Below are 17,055 nucleotides of genomic sequence, written 5' to 3'. Positions count from 1 at the left end.
TAAATACACAAATATTAAAAATTGTAAAGTTATAATTATAACAGATTTATAATTTAGGCACCATCTTCAAAGTACTATAAGTTGCACACTTCCGAGCAGTCTTGACACCTCACTCACCATACTGCATTAACTATAACTCATGCCTTTTCCATGCACTGTTTATACCCTTGCAGACTACATTACTTATAGCATATGAAATCATAGTATTCATAAAACTTATAACTTCTCAAATTACAATATTTGTCAAAATACAGTGCACAGTAATGTGGCGAGTTATAGTTAGCGAGCTGAAAAAGTGTGTGTAACGAGGTCTGCTATTTATAATAATTTGAAGATGGTGGATACATTGTAAATGAAAGTTATAACTATAACTGGAATTTTTAATGTTTGTGTATTTTAAACTTGGTTTGCATAAGGAAAATAGGTCTTCCTAATAACTAAGTTTTAACCTTTAGTTAAACAAAAAAAATATATATATATACACACACACACATACATGAAATAAGTTACTTACCTGTTACTGTAGTTCTCCAGTATTGGAAACGTTCATAGATTCACATGCTTAAATACTTCCCCGTCATCGAGATGGGAGTCCCCTGTGTAATATAAAAGATATGCTTAAATGTATACATACATTACATGCATTAGGACTTTAGCTTAGTAACATATCACAGTCCTTTTGTAAGAAAGACACAAACTCAAAATTTAACCAATCAGGTTGCATCACCCTCTATAAGCCTCCTGTGAGGAGCTGCCTTCACTCAGATTTCCCGAACATAAGTGCTGCAATATTAAAGAAGAAAATTAGTTACTTACTTGTAACTGTGGTTCTCCAGTATTGGTATCTTTCATAGATTCACATGCTTGAATCATCCCCGTCGTCGAGGTGGGAGCCTCACGGTAACCTCAAATACACATAGCAGTACATTTTATACACTAGGCCCCCAGGGCCCCCTTAGGTTCTTTTATAGTCTATCCATGTCGTTTTTCAAAAAGACCCAAAGTTGAACCTCAGCCAATCAGGCTTCGACACCCTCTAGAACACTCCCAACAGAGGCTCTTTCCCTCAGATTTTCTAGTATGAGTGTGAAGTTAATAGCTCATGTAGAAGGGGAGCCTCTGCTGGGAGGAGGGTGGTTCGCATGTGAATCTATGAAAGATACCAATACTGGAGAACCACAGTTACAGGTAAGTAATTAATTTTCTTCTCCAGTATTGGATCTTTCATAGATTCACATGCTTGAATTAGAGTATCGAGCAGTAACATTGATTAAGTAGACATGTAGCTGTACCTTTATAATCCGAACAAACATCAGAATAACAATAGAAATAAGAGTAACAGTACCTCCAGTTAGTGTTCAATGGCAACGGAACAATGTTCTTCTGAAAGTAACAATCAGTCATAATAAGCATAGATCTCTGCATTACAACAAATATGTAGCATGCTATGATAATCAAGCACTACCATAAGCATTAGAAATAGAACAAAAATGTAACCTTGATTAGAATAACAAACCGTTGTTCACCTACCCTGTTTGCAGAGGTGGGATGATTTAAGAGGCTCACCTTAACGAAACAAATGCCTCAAGACTGCTTGTCCCACCGCTGTGTCCATGTTATTCGTCTCCTCGAGACAGTAGTGTTTCGTGAACGTATGCTGGCTGGACCATGTGGCCGCTCTACAGATCTGCCGCAGGGGCACCCCTGCGAAGAGGGCAGCCGATGTGGCTATAGCCCTTGTCGTGTGGGCTCTTACCCTGCTGTGGAGAGGCTTACCAGCCTGAATACAAGAGAATTGGATCACCAGGCCAATCCACCTGGCTACAGTCTGTTTGGATACTGGAATGCCCTTCCTTGCGTCTCCAAAGGCCACAAACAACTGGTCTGACCTGCGTATGCTCTGAGTCTTTTGTAGGTAAAACTTCAAACACCTTTTAACATCCAGGGAATGTAATGCCTTTTCTGCCACGGTCTGCGGATTAGGAAAAAAGGTTTTCAAGATAACCGGTTCATTCAAATGGCAAGTTGAGGGCACTTTCGGAATGTACTTAGGATTCGTTCTCAGATTACGCTAGTAGTGGTGAACTGAAGAAAAGGCTCCTTGATGGCGAATGCCTGTATGTCACTCACTCTCTTAGCGGAAGTAAGAGCCAGCAACAATGTAGTTTTCTATTAAATTAACTGTAACTCCGCTCTATGGATGGGCTCAAAAGGAGGTTTCATGAGCTGCCCCAGGACCACGTTTAGGGACCACAACGGTGGACGCTTCCGCACCGGTGGAAAAGCACAAAACAGGCCTTTCAGAAACTGCTTCACAATTCTGGTGGAATACAAACAAACCCGTATTCTGAGACCTGCAGTATCTTGAAATTGCCGCCACGTGCACGCGGATGGAAGAATATGAGAGTCCAGACTTTGCTAGGTGTAACAAGTACGGTAGTAGCTGTTCTGGAGAAGAGGAGATCGGATGGATCCCTTCAGCTGCGCACCACAGACAAAAACACTTCCATTTCAACCTGTAGGTCCTATTGGTAGTATCCGCTCTAGCTCTGACTGGAATCTCCCTACATTCCGAAGAGAAGTTTACGGTGGAGTACTCATGGAACTCAGGAGCCAAGCCGATAAGTGGAGAGATGATGGATCCGGATGTCTGACTTGGCCCCGGTGCATTGTCAACAGGGATGGCTTCCGTTTGAGTAGCACATGTGGCTTCTCCCGAGAGCATGAGGAAATCCGTGAACCACACCTGTCTGGGCCACCTCAGTGCTATTAATAGGAGACGACAACCCTCCGCCTTCATCTTGCTGATGACTCTCGGTATCAGTGGGATCGGAGGAAAAGCGTAGGCATAAACGCCGGACCATCTAATCGAAAACGCATTCCCCCACGATCCTCTTTGGGGAAGCCAACTTGCGTAGTAAGGGCATTTCTTGTTCTCGAGCGTGGCAAACAGATCAATGTTTGGTCTGCCCCATAACTGGAAGAGTTGGTCCAGAATCTCCTGGTCTAGTTCCCACTCGTGGTAGGGGATAATTGTCCTGCTCAGGGTATCTGCCAGCACGTTGGTGTGTCCTGGAACGTGCTCCGCCTTCAGAGAAATGTCTTGTGCTATGGCCCATTTCCAGATGGTCTGAGCCTGCTGCGAGAGCTGTAGAGACCTTGTGCCACCCTGCTTGTTTAGATAAAACATGCCTGTGGTATTGTCCGTCCTGATTAAGACATTCGAGCCCTGAAGCCTTGGTAAGAAAGCCTTTAGAGCAAAATCTATTGCTTTGAGCTCCAGCTGATTTATGTGGAGCTGGCTGTCCTTTGGAGTCCAGGATCCACTGATTCGAAGATCTTTAAGGTGGGCACCCCAACCTTCGAGGGAGGCATCCGTCGTCACGATATAGCTAGGTACTAGATGAAGAAACGTGAGACCGCTGGACAAATTTGCTGGTGTCGCCCACCAAGCCATGGCTGTTCGCATTTCCAATGTGACGAGAATTTTGTCCTCGAAAGAGCCAATTGCTCTTGCAGGGGCCGCATATACAGTCTGCAGTCTAGAACCAGCGGAATGCATGACAAGATCATTCCCAGCAATGACTTGTAAGTGCGAACTGAAACGCACTTTTTTGCCAAGAGGTTGCGGGCCAACCTGTTGAGCTTTAATTTCCTTTCCTGCGACGGGTACGCCTTGCTTTGGACAGTGTCTAGTACAGCTCCTAAGAAGTTCAATGTCTGGGTGGGGCGAAGATGCGACTTCTGGTAATTGACGGTAAGCCCCAGATCGCCGAACAACTGGAGGCAGAGAGAGATGTGATGCACCATTTGGCCTTTTGATGGTGCTTTGATGAGGCAGTCGTCGAGATAGGGAAACACTGATTTCAAACCGAAAGGAAGGACCCAAAACTGTAGATGCATACCAGCCACCTTGAACCTGAGGAATTTTCAATGGTTGCGGTGTATTGGAACATGAAAATACGCATCCTGGAAGTCTAGGGATGCCATATGATCTCCGGTACTCAGGAGGCGCAAGATGTCCTGCAGTGTTACCATCCTGAACGATTGTGTCTTCAGAAACTTGTTTAGTGACCTTAAGTCCAGAATGGGGCGCCAGTCTCCTGAAGGTTTCTTTACCAGAAAGAAGCGTGAATAGAACCCCTTGTTCCTGTGAGGAGCAGGGACCAGCTCTATTGTGCCCTTGGGTAGCATCACCTGTACTTCCTTGAGGAGTTGGGCTAATCGTGGAGGTGGAGGGCCCGACGGAGGGACGTCCCGTGGTTTCTGTATGAATTCCAGAGTATGCCCTCTGGCCACTACATCCAACACCCACCAGTCTGATGTTATGGCTTTCCAACAAAGGAAGTGAGAAGTGATGCGACCCCCGATCTTCAAGCACCTGGTAGCATAGGAAGTTGGTATGGCTAGCTGATCATAGTTTTCTGCCTGAATCTCTTCCCCGTGGCGCCGGTCTTCCCTTCGCTGGGTGCCTATATGCAACGGTAGGTGGCAATCGGTAATGCTGCTGATGTTGGCTGTATTGCTTTCTGGGTCCTGTCGTAGAGGACTGATACTGGGGTCTGTACTGTTGTAAACCCCCTCAAAAGGAGTAATTTCCTCTACCCCTTGCCCCACAAAAGGGCTGCTTGCAGTACTGCAAGGTACCAAGCGATCTCGCCGTGTCAGTATCCGTTTTGATGGACTGTAGCATGTCGTCCACATACTTCCCAAATAGACTTTCCCCATCATACGCCATATCCAGAATGCGGCTCTGGACCTCTGGACGGAAGGATGTAGACTCGAGCCACCCCTGCGTACGCAAGACCGCTGCTCCTGCGAGCTGTCGGAATCCAGTTAAGGAAATGTCTATCGCGCAATGATTTCTGCTGCGATCCGCTCACCCTCCTGTAGCACCTTCTTTGCTTCCACTTTGACATCCTCACGTAAGAGATCTACGTAAGCTGACATGTCCGCTCACATCTGGCGATCGTACCTCCCTAGTATGGCCGCCTTTACTGTGATCGCCGCCACCGAGGAGAACTTCTTACCAATATTATCCAACCTCCTCCCATCCTTGTCTGGAGGCGCTGCGATAGGTGCGGAAGGGTTTTTTGATTGACGCTGTGCAGCCTGGGATATTACGGAATTCGGCTTTGGTTGTGATATTAAGCAGGATGGAGTGTTGTCAGGGGCCTTGTACTTCTTTTCCAGCTTTGGCATCTGGGAAGGCACTATGGCCGGATTTTTCATTGCCTTCAAGCCCTTCTGCCATAGGAAATCCACTATAGGGATCGCTCTTACGGATCTCCTTGATGGTTCTTTGAAATCATATAAGAAACAATCTGTTTCCAAGGAAATGATAGGCAAGTCGAATCTCTTGGCCGCCCTTTCCATTAAATTGTGAAAACCCCTGATGTCCTCAGGGAGTGAATCAACTGGTCCTGCCGGTGGCGGTGACGGTGTGGGAATGAGGTAGTCATCCCACTCACTAGGAGCCGCCTCTGAAATCTCTCTTTTTTCCCTCTCGTCATCTGTCGAGATGTGGTCCTCTTGCGGGTGTGGAACCAATGGGACGCTTCTGTGCGGTGTTCCTGGGAGACTAGTAAGAGGGGTTTGCATAGGTGTCCGCTGACTGTAAGGTCTAGATGGAGTTACCGGCGTTGACGGTGGAAAACGCCTATAGTAGTCTTTTAGCATAACCTGTAGATCTGTCACCAAAGACGTAGGCATGGGGAAAGAAGATTCCTGTTCCCTCATTGGGTATGAAGAGTCCCGTTGATATATAGTTGAGGAATAATAGAGCTGCTGCTGCCCTTCCTCCTCCTCATCCATGTCCTGGCATTTTACATGCAGCTGAGATGGACTACTGGCTGCACCGAACATTCCGTCATCCTGGGAATAAATGTCATCATCATCATCCAGGAGATGCTGCGGGGGATATGGCAAGACTTTGCTTAGAGAAATATGTCTTGGAGGGATTGGTGATGTTCTTTCTCCCGTGGTGATAAAGGAAAGAGGGAGGATTCTTGTCGAATCATGCTGTGCTCTGAAATCCCCAGAGGGGGGCATGATGGTCGATGATTGGGTCGACGAAATTTCCATCCCTGCCGTTGACTGTTCAGTGTTCGTCGTCGACAGTCCCCTCGTCGACGGTTCTCTTGCTGACGGATCCATCGTCGACGGTTGACTCGTCAACGATGCAGGTGTGCTCGTCGACGGCACCTTCTTCATCCTCGCGGACAGGTGCTTCGTCGACGATAGTGCCGTCGTCAACGGGTGGACCATTGCTGTCAACGATGTCTTTGTTGACGATGCCTTCTTGAATATTTTAGCAGAGATAATCGTCGTCGATGAAAGCGGCAATGATGTTATTATCATTGGAGACACCGCCGTAGTAAAAGTCGACGTCATTGTCGTGGTCGTGACCGTCGACACCGTCGTTGACGGGGTCATCCTCGGCAGACGTTTTTTGGAAGCATCAGAGGAAGGCCTTACCGGATCTCTCGTCGGCGACAGGGACAGAGAGGCATTTTTTGTGGGTGCCTTTTTTCCCCACAGGCGTTGTAGGTTCTGAATGAACCTTTTTTAAGAGTTTTGCCTGGGTCTCTGATCCGGAAGTAGCAGGCTCCTGGCTCCCCTGTTTCTCCATAGATTTATATTTTGTCTTTTTAACCACTTTCTTTGGTGGTTCCACAGATAGACGTTTGAGGGAGCGGGATGATGTTTCACTCTCATCTAAATATGGATTTTCCATGGCCTTCTGTCTCTGCAGCCACAACAGAAGCCTACCCTCACAGTCCTTGAGGGTTTTCTGACTAAAGGTGCAACAGATTTTACAGTCTCTCACCTTGTGGTCAGGATGCAGGCAGTAGATACACTTTTTGTGGGGGTCATCAACGTGAAGCCTCATCTTCCCACAGACTTCCACAATCCCTAAACAGACCCTTCTTAGTCTGCTGAGACGTATTGAGATGGTAAAAGTGAAATTTCCTGAGAGAAAAATTCCTGTCAGAAAGGTATACTGAGCAGAGCTCAGGGAGATTCCCTTCACATGACTTGCAGTAGAAAATCGGAGGGAAAGAGCCTCTGTTGGGAGTGTTCTAGAGGGTGTGGATGCCTGATTGGCTGAGGTTCAACTTTGGGTCTTTTTTGCAAAACGACATGGATAGACTATAAAAGAACCTAAGGGGGCCCTTGGGGCCTAGTGTATAAAATGTACTGCTATGTGTATTTCAGGTTGCGGTGAGGCTCCCACCTCGACGACGGGGATGATTCAAGCATGTGAATCTATGAAAGATCCAATACTGGAGAAACACTGAGAAAAGAGAAGGTGAGCTCAGCGGGGGAGGTGGGTGGGCTGCATGTGAATTTATGAAAGTTTCCAATGCTGGAGAACTACAGTTACAGGTAAGTAACTTATTTCTTACTCCAGTATTGGAACTTTTATAGATTCACATGTTTGAATAAGAATAGCAAGCAGTGACTAGCACATTTTCTGTATTTGTAATAACATTCTATCATAAATGAGAGAGTATCAGCATTTAGATAAATTCATGCCTGGTTTTTAGATTATACAAGCACATTTATTATTATACAGAAAATGTGGTACTAAACGGTAGGAGCGGATAGTGGGAATAAAGAAATGGTTCACCTTCATTGGAACAAATGTCTAAGGACTGTTTGGCCTACCGCTGCATCTTGAGCACTTCAACATCTAGGCAATAGTGCTTTGCGAAAGCATGTGCCGTTTTTCATGTTGCCGCTCAGCAGATGTCTGGAAGGGATACACCCAAGAACAACGCACAAGAGGTGGAAACCGCTCTAGTGGAATGTGCACGTACTCTATTGTTCAAAAGTCGACCAGCCTTTTGATGGCAAAAGGCTATTGTGTTCGGAATACAATTGGAAATAGTCTGTTTAGCAACTGGATGCCCTCTTCTGGGTGCACTGAAGGCTATGAAGAGTTGATTTGATTTCCTGATTGACTGTTCTGTGTAAGTTGAATTTGAAGCATCTTTTCAAGTCAAGAGAATGGAGTGATCTTTCTGCTCCAGTTTGAAGTTGTGGGAAGAAGGACTTCAGTACTATTGGCTCATTAATATGAAAGTCCAATGGTACTTTAGGGATAAATTTAGGGTTGGTACATAAGATTACTCTATCCCCTTTGAACTTGCGAGCAGATGTTAGAGCTAAGAGGAGCGCTACTTTCCATGTGAGGTATTTGATGTCAGCTTTATGGGTGGGCTCAAATGGTTCTTTCATCAGCTGGCCCAAGACTGTATTAAGCTGCCAAGCTGGAGGAGGGGCTTTAACTGGAGGAAAAGAACGAAAAATACCCTTCAAAAATTATTTTAGAAGCCTGTGAGACCAGAGGGATGGTTCACCATATATTCTTCTGTATCTAGAAATGGCTGCCAAGTGAACCTTGATGGCCGCATGGGCAAGGCCTGAGCGTGCTAGATGAAGTAGGTAAGGTAAGATTTGTTCCATAGTGGAAGAAAGGGGGTGTATGTTTTTAGAGAGACACCACAGGCAGAAGCGTTCCCACTTTAATTGGTAGGTCTTACTTGAACTATCTTCACGCGCCTTAGCAAGGATGTCCTTACAGTTGTTAGAGATGTTTAAGTAGCCAAACTCATTGAATTCAGGAGCCATGCAGATAAATTGAAAGATGCGGGATTCAGGTGTCTCACCTGACCTTGGTTGATGGTTAGCATCTCCGGAATCAGTGTTATCCTCATGGGTGGACACGACGACAGCAGTAGTAGCTCCGTGTACCAAGGTTGATGCGGCCAGGCTGGAGCAATTAGGATAATTTGGCAGGGTTCCAATTTGATTTTGCTGATCATTAATGGGAGGAGAGGAATCAGAGGAAAAGCATAAGCATAAATCCCTGACCATGCTATCTCCCCATGATCCTCGTTGGTGATGCCAACTTGCGTAAAATCAGCATTTTGCATTCTGGGACATCGAAAACAGGTCTAGATTTGGTTTTCCCCACTGGAGGAATTTTCTGTCCAGCGTTTCCTGGTTCAATTTCCATTCGTGGGTGGATGTGTTTAGCCTGCTCAGCGAATCTGCAGTGGTGTTCTGCAGTCCTCAGAGATGCTCCGCTTTTATGTGCACGAATGCACCAGCTCCAAATTGTCTGTGCTTCTTTGGATAATAGATGCAACCAAGTCCCTCCTTGCTTGTTGATGTAGTGCATGGTGGTCGTATTGTCTGTTCGGACAACTACTGAAGAGCCTTGGATCCTTGGAAGGAAGGCCTGCAATGCCAGATACACTTCTCTGAGTTCGAGGAGGTTGATATGAAGAGTGGTGTGAGAGAGGGGCCACTTGCTGCTTACTTGAAGGTCCTGCAGACATGCACCCCATCTCACCATTGATGTGTCTGTTATAGTTAGCGGAGGGACCTGGGTTAAGAAGCATAGGCTTTTGGAAATGTTCTTGGATATTATCCACAAATTGAGAGAAGCTGTCATACAGGGGATTACTTGAATTGTGTCTTCGAAGGAGCCTTGTGTCTGTTTCCATTGTTTGTCTACCTCCTCCTGGAGTGGACACATATGAAGGTGACAGTGAGGAATACGATTTATGCAAGAGGACATAATCCCCAGCAATGATTTGTAGCGTCGAACTGAAAGACAATTTCTTTGTTGGATTGTTTTTGCCAGCTTGACTAGCTTGTGTTGTCTGTCCACTGTTGGATAAGCTTTGGTTTGGACTGCATCCAGTATAGTGCCCAGGAAGACTATGTTTGTGGATGGCCGGAGCTGGGACTTTTCTTGGTTGAAAGTGAGGCCCAATTGTTTGAAAAGGAGTAAGGTTGCCTTGAGAGATCTGCGTAGTGACTGGATGTCGGAAGCCTTTATTAACCAGTCGTTCAGGTATGGAAAAAATTTGATGTCGCTTGCACCTTAAATATGCTGCAACATGGGCTAGACACTTGGTAAAAATCTGGGGAGCGGACTTGAGTCCAAAAGGGAGCACCTTGAATTGAAAGTGCCTGCAAGCTACCATAAATATTAGGAACTTCCTGTGTTTTGGGTGGATGGGTATGTGGAAGTAGGCGACTTGCAGGTCTAGGGAAGCCATATAGTCCACTCTGTTAAGAAGCTGCAAGATGTCTTTCAATGTCACCATGCGGAATGTCTCCTTTTTCGGGTACTTGTTCAGCTTCCTTAAATCTAGGATGGGTCTCCAGAGACAAGATTTTTTCCTGCTTAGGCAGAAGTGAGAATAGAAACCCTTTCTCTTTTGGCTATAGGGTACAAATTCTATTGCGCATTTGGTTAACACCACCTTAGTTTCTAGATTGAGAAGATGGAGATGTCTTTGATGTACTTGGGAGGTAGGTGTCCACTGGGGCATATGTATAAATTCTAGAAGGTGACCGAATCGTATCATGTCTAGAACCCACTTGTCGTTCGTTATACGACACCAACAATGAAGGTGGTGTTTCAGTGAAAAAGGAGGTAGCCGGAATTTGGAAGTGGTCATTGCCTCCAGGAGAGATCTTTGGCTTGTCTCCCAGACTTTCCTCTGTGAGGAGGCCTGCTATACGCAGCTGCAGGTGGTTGTCTTTGGTGATATTGGGGTCTGGTAGTTTGGAAGCTATGGGAGTAAGCTGGGCACCCTGTATTGCTGGTATCCTCTGCGAAAGGACTGCACTCTGCCTCTGGCACCTCAAAGGAATGCTTTCTTACCTTGTAGGGAGTCTAGCGATTTGGCAGTATCCGTGTCTGCTTGGATTCTCTGGAGGGCGTCGTCGACATGCTTGCCAAAAAGGGCTTCCCCATCATAAGGAAGGTCCAGAATCTTCGTTTGGACCTCAGGCCGAAGGTTAGTGGCTTTAAGCCATCCTTGGCGCCTTAACACTGCTGATCCAGCCAAAAGCCTAAAACCCATAGCGGCAATGTCTATCGTGCAGTCTATTATCTCTGAAGAAGAGTGCTGCCCTTCTAGAAGAATTTTCCTAGTTTTTGATTTATTAGTTTCTGGAAGCTCGTCTAAGGAGTGACTGATGTCCGACCATAGTTGCTTATTGTACCTGCCAAGGAGCGCTAAGGAGTTTGCTGCATGCACCACAATAGCAGACATTGAGGATAATATTTTTCTGATGTTATCAAGGCGTCTACCTTCTCTATCCAGGGGCGCGGTCAGAGGTGAAGAAGGGTTCCTGGAACGTCTTTGTGTGACTTGGGAAATGACTGAATCCGGCTTTGGATGACCTGATAGGCAGGCAGGGGCGTCATCCATTACTTTTTACTTTTTATCCAACTTAGGCAAGACCGTATGTACAGTAGCAGGGTTACGCATTATTTTCAAACCCTGATTCCACACATGGTCTATTATTGGGATAGCTCTGATGACTTTCCTATGAGGTTCTTTAAAGTCATACAAGAAACAATCTTGCTGGACTGTGAGCATTTGTAATTCAAATCGTGTACCAGCTTTCTCCAATAGATTATGGAAGGTACCAATATCTTCTGGAGGGGGTTGGTAGGCCGGCTTTGTTTGTGAGGTGGATGCCTCAGTTGTTTGGGTTCTAAATCCACCTCTGTATTGGGGCTTACGAAAGGATCCCCTGTATTGTGTAGTATACAAAGCACCCATGGCTTTTGCTGTGTCAGAATCTTTTTTCATTTTTTCAATCCCAGTGTCCACCTCTGGGCCAAAAAGCTGTTTTGGGTTAAACGGCATATTGAGGAAAGCCTGTTGTATTTCAGGCTTAAATCCTGAAGACCTAAGCCATGCGTGTCTTCTTATTGTTACAGCAGTGTTGATGGTTCTAGCTGCTGTATCTGCAGAGTCTAGGGCTGAACTGATCTGGTTATTGGTGATGGCTTGCCCTTCCTCTACTATTTGTTGTGCCCTCTTCTGCTGTTCCTTGGGGAGATGTTGTATTATGTCTTTCATCTCATCCCAGTGGGCCCTGTCGTATCTAGCCAACAATGCATGAGAGTTGGCTATCCTCCACTGGTTGGCAGCTTGAGATGCCACCCTTTTCCCCGCAGCATCAAACTTTCTACTCTCCTTGTCTGGTGGGGGTGCATCCCCTGATGACTTCGAGTTTGCTCTTTTCCTGGCTGTGCTTACCACTACGGAGTCTGGAGGCAACTGTTGTTTGATAAAGACAGGATAAGAGGGAAGTGGCTTATATTTTTTCTCCACCCTAGGAGTAATTATTCTAGTTTTAACTGGCTCCTTGAATATTTGGTCAGCGTGCTTTAACATGCCGGGGAGCATGGGAAGCGAATGATAAGTTGCATGTGTAGAGGAATGTGTATTAAAAAGGAAGTCATCCTCTAACGGCTCAGTATGCATGGCGACATTGTGATAGGATGCCGCCCTAGCTATGACCCGAGTGTAGCCTGTACTATCCTCTGGTGGTGATGGCTTAGAGGGATAGCAATCTGGGTTATCTGGAATGGGGTCTGGATCATAAAGATCATATGGATCCACATTGTCCTGCTGCAAATCGAATGAGTGTGCTGGTGATTGCATAGGTGTAGGACTAGTAGGGGGAGAGATACGTAAATGAGGAGAGTGAGGTTGAGACTGAGAAGGAGACAATTGAGGAGGTGGAGGTTTCTCTTTGGTTCTTGGCACTTTAGCTGGAGGCTGAGCAGTGTCCAATTCTTCCTGAAAGGCTAATTTCCTCTTTGGCTTTAGAGGAGGTGCTGTTACAATTCTGCCAGTCTCTTTATGGATGTGAATCCTGGCTTGCCTTTCATCCATTGCCTCCATTTGTGAGTGTTCCTCAGTGAGTTTATGGCTTTCTTTGAGTGCTTGTGAAAGTCCATGTTCCTCTGTGTAAATTGGCTTTTTCGGATCCGAAGCGTTTTTTTTCGGTATTGAAAAAGTCGGGGTCGATGATGGTCTCGGCTCCGAAAACGATTTGAGGTTTCGACTCGAAGGGTCGATGTTTGGTGGGCTCGGAGACAGAGCCTCGGCTCGAGTCTGATGGCTTGGCCTTTTTCAGTGCTGAAGTTGTGGGTTGGTCACCGAAGGTCTTTTTTCGGGTCGAGCCATGGCCTTCCGGCAGTGGCGTTCCCAAAGCCTTATGTTTGGGCTTGGCTGGGACAGGGGCAGGTGTACTCACGTGCTGTCCTGCCGTGACCGGTCTGTCCTCCTCAGACTCCTGCTCGGAGTTGGATCCTTGAACGGAGACCGCCGTCTGCATGATCTACTCCTCTTCGACGTTGAGACGTTCGGTGCTCTTGGATGCCATCTCGAGTCTCCATGCTCTTCTGTCTCGGAGCGTTTTCTTGGAGTGAAAGGATCTGCAGGCCTCGCAATTTTTTTCTTCCCGATGGTCTGGGGAAAGGCAAAGATTACAGACGAGATGTTGGTCTGTGTAGGGAAATTTAGCGTGGCACTGAGGACAAAAGCGGAATGGGGTCCGGTCCATGAGGCTTCCACACGGTCGGCCCGACCAGGCCCGAGTTGGGCGCGGGCGCCCCGAAGTACGAATAAAGATGTTTGAGCCGACGGTACTGAAGTGTCGATAGAAGATGGAACACGATCGAAACAATACCGAAGAGAATTAGAGAGTTTTGAAACTTTTCCGACTTAAACTATCGGAGCGAAAGGAAACACGTCGAACCCGACGGCGGAAAGAAAACAATCTAACATGGAGCCGATGCCCATGCGCAATGGAGCCGAGGAGGAGGAGTCACTCGATCCCGTGACTCGAAAATACTTCTTCAAAGAAAAACAACTTGTAATACTCCGAACCCAACACTAGATGGCAGACGCTATGCATAGCATGTGTATCTGCAGCTACACATGCCATCGAAAATATTTTTACTGACTTTATAGACCTTGAAACCCAAGCTTGAATCCCAGGCTCAGTACTAGGCTTGCATGTTTCTAGGTAATTCATCTAATCTCTCTGTCCCTAAAAAAAGGTAAAGTGGGAAATGTATGTGTAATCCCTACTCGATGCACATGATGTAAGATTCTCTCTTAACTACCCCAATGTAATGCACAGTGCTCCGTTTCTTCGAAGCTAGGTATGCCCTATATAAATACCGTAACTTACATTTATACATATGACCGCAACAGCCACTGACAATATTCTTCCAGCTCTCACGGCCACAAATCTTATTCCTGTGAGACTTTGCTCTATTCTGGTGAGACCTCAATGAGAGTTCCCTACAGCCATTGAGAGAAGATTGCCGCCACCTTGGGCTTGGTCCATCAATAAAATCCCAGCCTGATGCCTGGATGGCAGCTTATCAACTATGACCGAGAGAACAGTTGAACAATGCACTCATGAAGGGCCATTGGAAATGTGCAGAATAGTCACGCAACTACCGAAAAAAAAAATCAATGCATCACCAGAGGCGGAATAAGAACCGAATGCTTCATTATGTCCTTACATGGGCTACCAGAACATCGTAGTCAAAATATGACATAAATAATGTCCTAAATAAAGTTTACAAAAGTATTGCCCCATTGGAAAGAATAAAAAAAATCTACACCCAAAGGATACAATATTTAAGTCTGATAAATCTGACTACGATATTCTGAGATAAATGTTTCTATGTCATATCCTTGTCTATCTCATTGTTAATTCACATTATAGTGAACGTTTGGAATTAAAGCGTGTCATGCTGATGGTAGGGGAGGGGTCTGCATGGCATGCCTCCCCACTGTAGCTGAACATTGTTGACATTTGCAAATAAATGCTGCACCCACAGCTACTGTACCCTAAAGTACAACTTTGCTGGACACTCTTGGTAATCTAGAGTTGTGCACTGATATAGGAAGAGCATTCAGACACATGAGCTAATGTGTGCAAGATAGAACACAGTCCTTTGTGTCACAGAACCAACCTTAGTCAATTGGCTGGGAAAATTGTGTTCATACTGCCAGCTTTCAGTAACCCATCCCTCCATGCCTCTAATAGGCCATGAGTAGGTATCAGGAAGCACAACACATACATAGCCACCAAAACTTGATAAAACTGGGTGTAGGTTGGCACTTTGGAATCTGTTTCGGAGAAGGGTCTGTCCGCATTTCAAGTGTTTTGCTGTACACAGTACCAGAATACTCTTGCCTGCTAGATTAGCCTAGTCTAGCTGAAACATCCAGCCTGAAATAAGACTAACAACATCTATAACAGGGACCTTCAGATTAAGCCATCCATGTTTCTCTTTCCTTCACCATTAGGTATCCAAGCTGCGATCGTGTTCTTCAGCAGGCGTGGTGCGACAGTACATCTGGATTCATGGTGCCCCTGAGGTGTAGTGAACAGGTACCATGACAATCATTCGATCCCTAGTTCCACATAAATTGGCATCCACACGCATGCCCATACGCATACTAAGAACTTAACATTTATGATATTTTCATTAATTCTTTGTGAAGTGTCTTTGAGGTATATCTGTTTTCCATTCTCTCCTTTACTACCACTATGTAGTGAGTGTACCTGAGATGCTTTGAAAGTTTAGTATCTGTGGATCTGTCAGTTGGATCTTCTTACTGGGGTTGAGGAGGTGTTTGTTTTAGCTTGTAGACTAGGCTTTGGCATAACTGGAATTAAAGGCAACTGATGATACCAACATGGGCTCCCTTGCATTCTTCTGCACCTAGATTGGCGACAACCTAAAAAGAAGGACTGTGATGTAGGCTAGGTTCAAAGAATTAATTAAACTGAGAATAACGTAGACCTACCAGCCAAAAAAGCCAACAACAGAAACTGCCTCAAAGTATGACATCTCGCTGTTCAGGAAAAATATATATATGTTGTATCACATGGATATCATACTTAAGTTCCAAATCTCTCCTGCATTATCTGAATCACCCCAAGCTATCCATTCCTGTCCCTGACCAAGCTCCTTGTTAATGTGCTCCCTCTCTAATTCACAGAATGGTTCCTACTCCTTCACATTACTATTTCAGCACTGCACCAAGGCTTCCCTGCTGACGTATCGGACACATAAGTTAGCTGTGCAAACAAACCTCTCCAAGCCATTTAAGTTTAGCGCTGTCTCACACAGTAAGTTCAGCCCGTAAGCAAGCCACAAGCAAGGTCACAGCCCCCTTTTACTTACAGTCCACCTGTTGTCTGTTCACTTGTTTTGCCCACACTGCATTATGTATAATTTTGCTCTGTAGTCTTGTAGTTTGTGTAAATGCAGAATTTCTATTTTGTATATGCCCGCCCATATTTGGATTATGTCCCCTTTTGGGGTTTTGCTGTGACAGCACTTTCTAACATATATAACTGCCTGACAAAATGACTCCGGGCAGAAGATACTTGTGGGATGCGCATCTGCCTTCTACCTTGGCCTGCCAATAAACATTGGTGCCTCAATAAACATTTAATCTATTCCAGAGCCTTGCCTGGTGTTTGTGTTTTCTTTGCATCACTCTGAGGGTTGGAAAAGTTGTTTCCCTAACACTCATCTTCTTGGAAAGAGAAGGAATAGGGAACTGATAGCAGGAGTTTGATGAAATAAATGTGTTGCTAATCATGTGAACCAGAAGCATAGATATAAAGTGGTTTAAGTTAGCTTCTACTGATGGCTACATGATGTTTCCTGCAGTACATCTCTTGGACTTTATGAACAATGATGAAGCACATGAAGTTTCCATTTTTAATGTACTTAACTATTTTTCTTTAGGCATGATTGTGTTCTGCTATCACAGAAGTGAAGGCCTGTTACTGTCTTAAAGAGGAAACACTACATCAAAGCAAACCAGAAGGGAAGTAAAATGATTTATGTGCCTCTGTCTATGAAAGGGTCTTGCTGCCAACTTCTAAACCAGAGTAATCCTCAGAAGATTTAAACGGTAAAGCCCGGATTACGAGTGCCTGAGAGGTGGAGATATTTATTGCACCCAATAAAATCTAACTACTCAGGCTTTTGAATTATCAAGTGCGATAAATTACATCTATTCTGTGAATCGGTCCACAGCACGCAGATTTAGAGCACCAAAATCCCTATGTCACAGTAAATAATCTTCAATTTCTGTCAGGCTTGACCTGTTGAAATTTGACAAACACGCAGTCTTCTTCACACTCAGTAATTGCTAGTTGCGGGAAATGCAGCACTTA

This window comes from Pleurodeles waltl, chromosome 5 (genome assembly GCF_031143425.1).
Source record: "Pleurodeles waltl isolate 20211129_DDA chromosome 5, aPleWal1.hap1.20221129, whole genome shotgun sequence".
Taxonomy (NCBI): Eukaryota; Metazoa; Chordata; class Amphibia; order Caudata; family Salamandridae; genus Pleurodeles; species Pleurodeles waltl.
The sequence above is the reverse complement of the archived record's forward strand: the minus strand, read 5'-3'. Positions refer to the sequence as shown.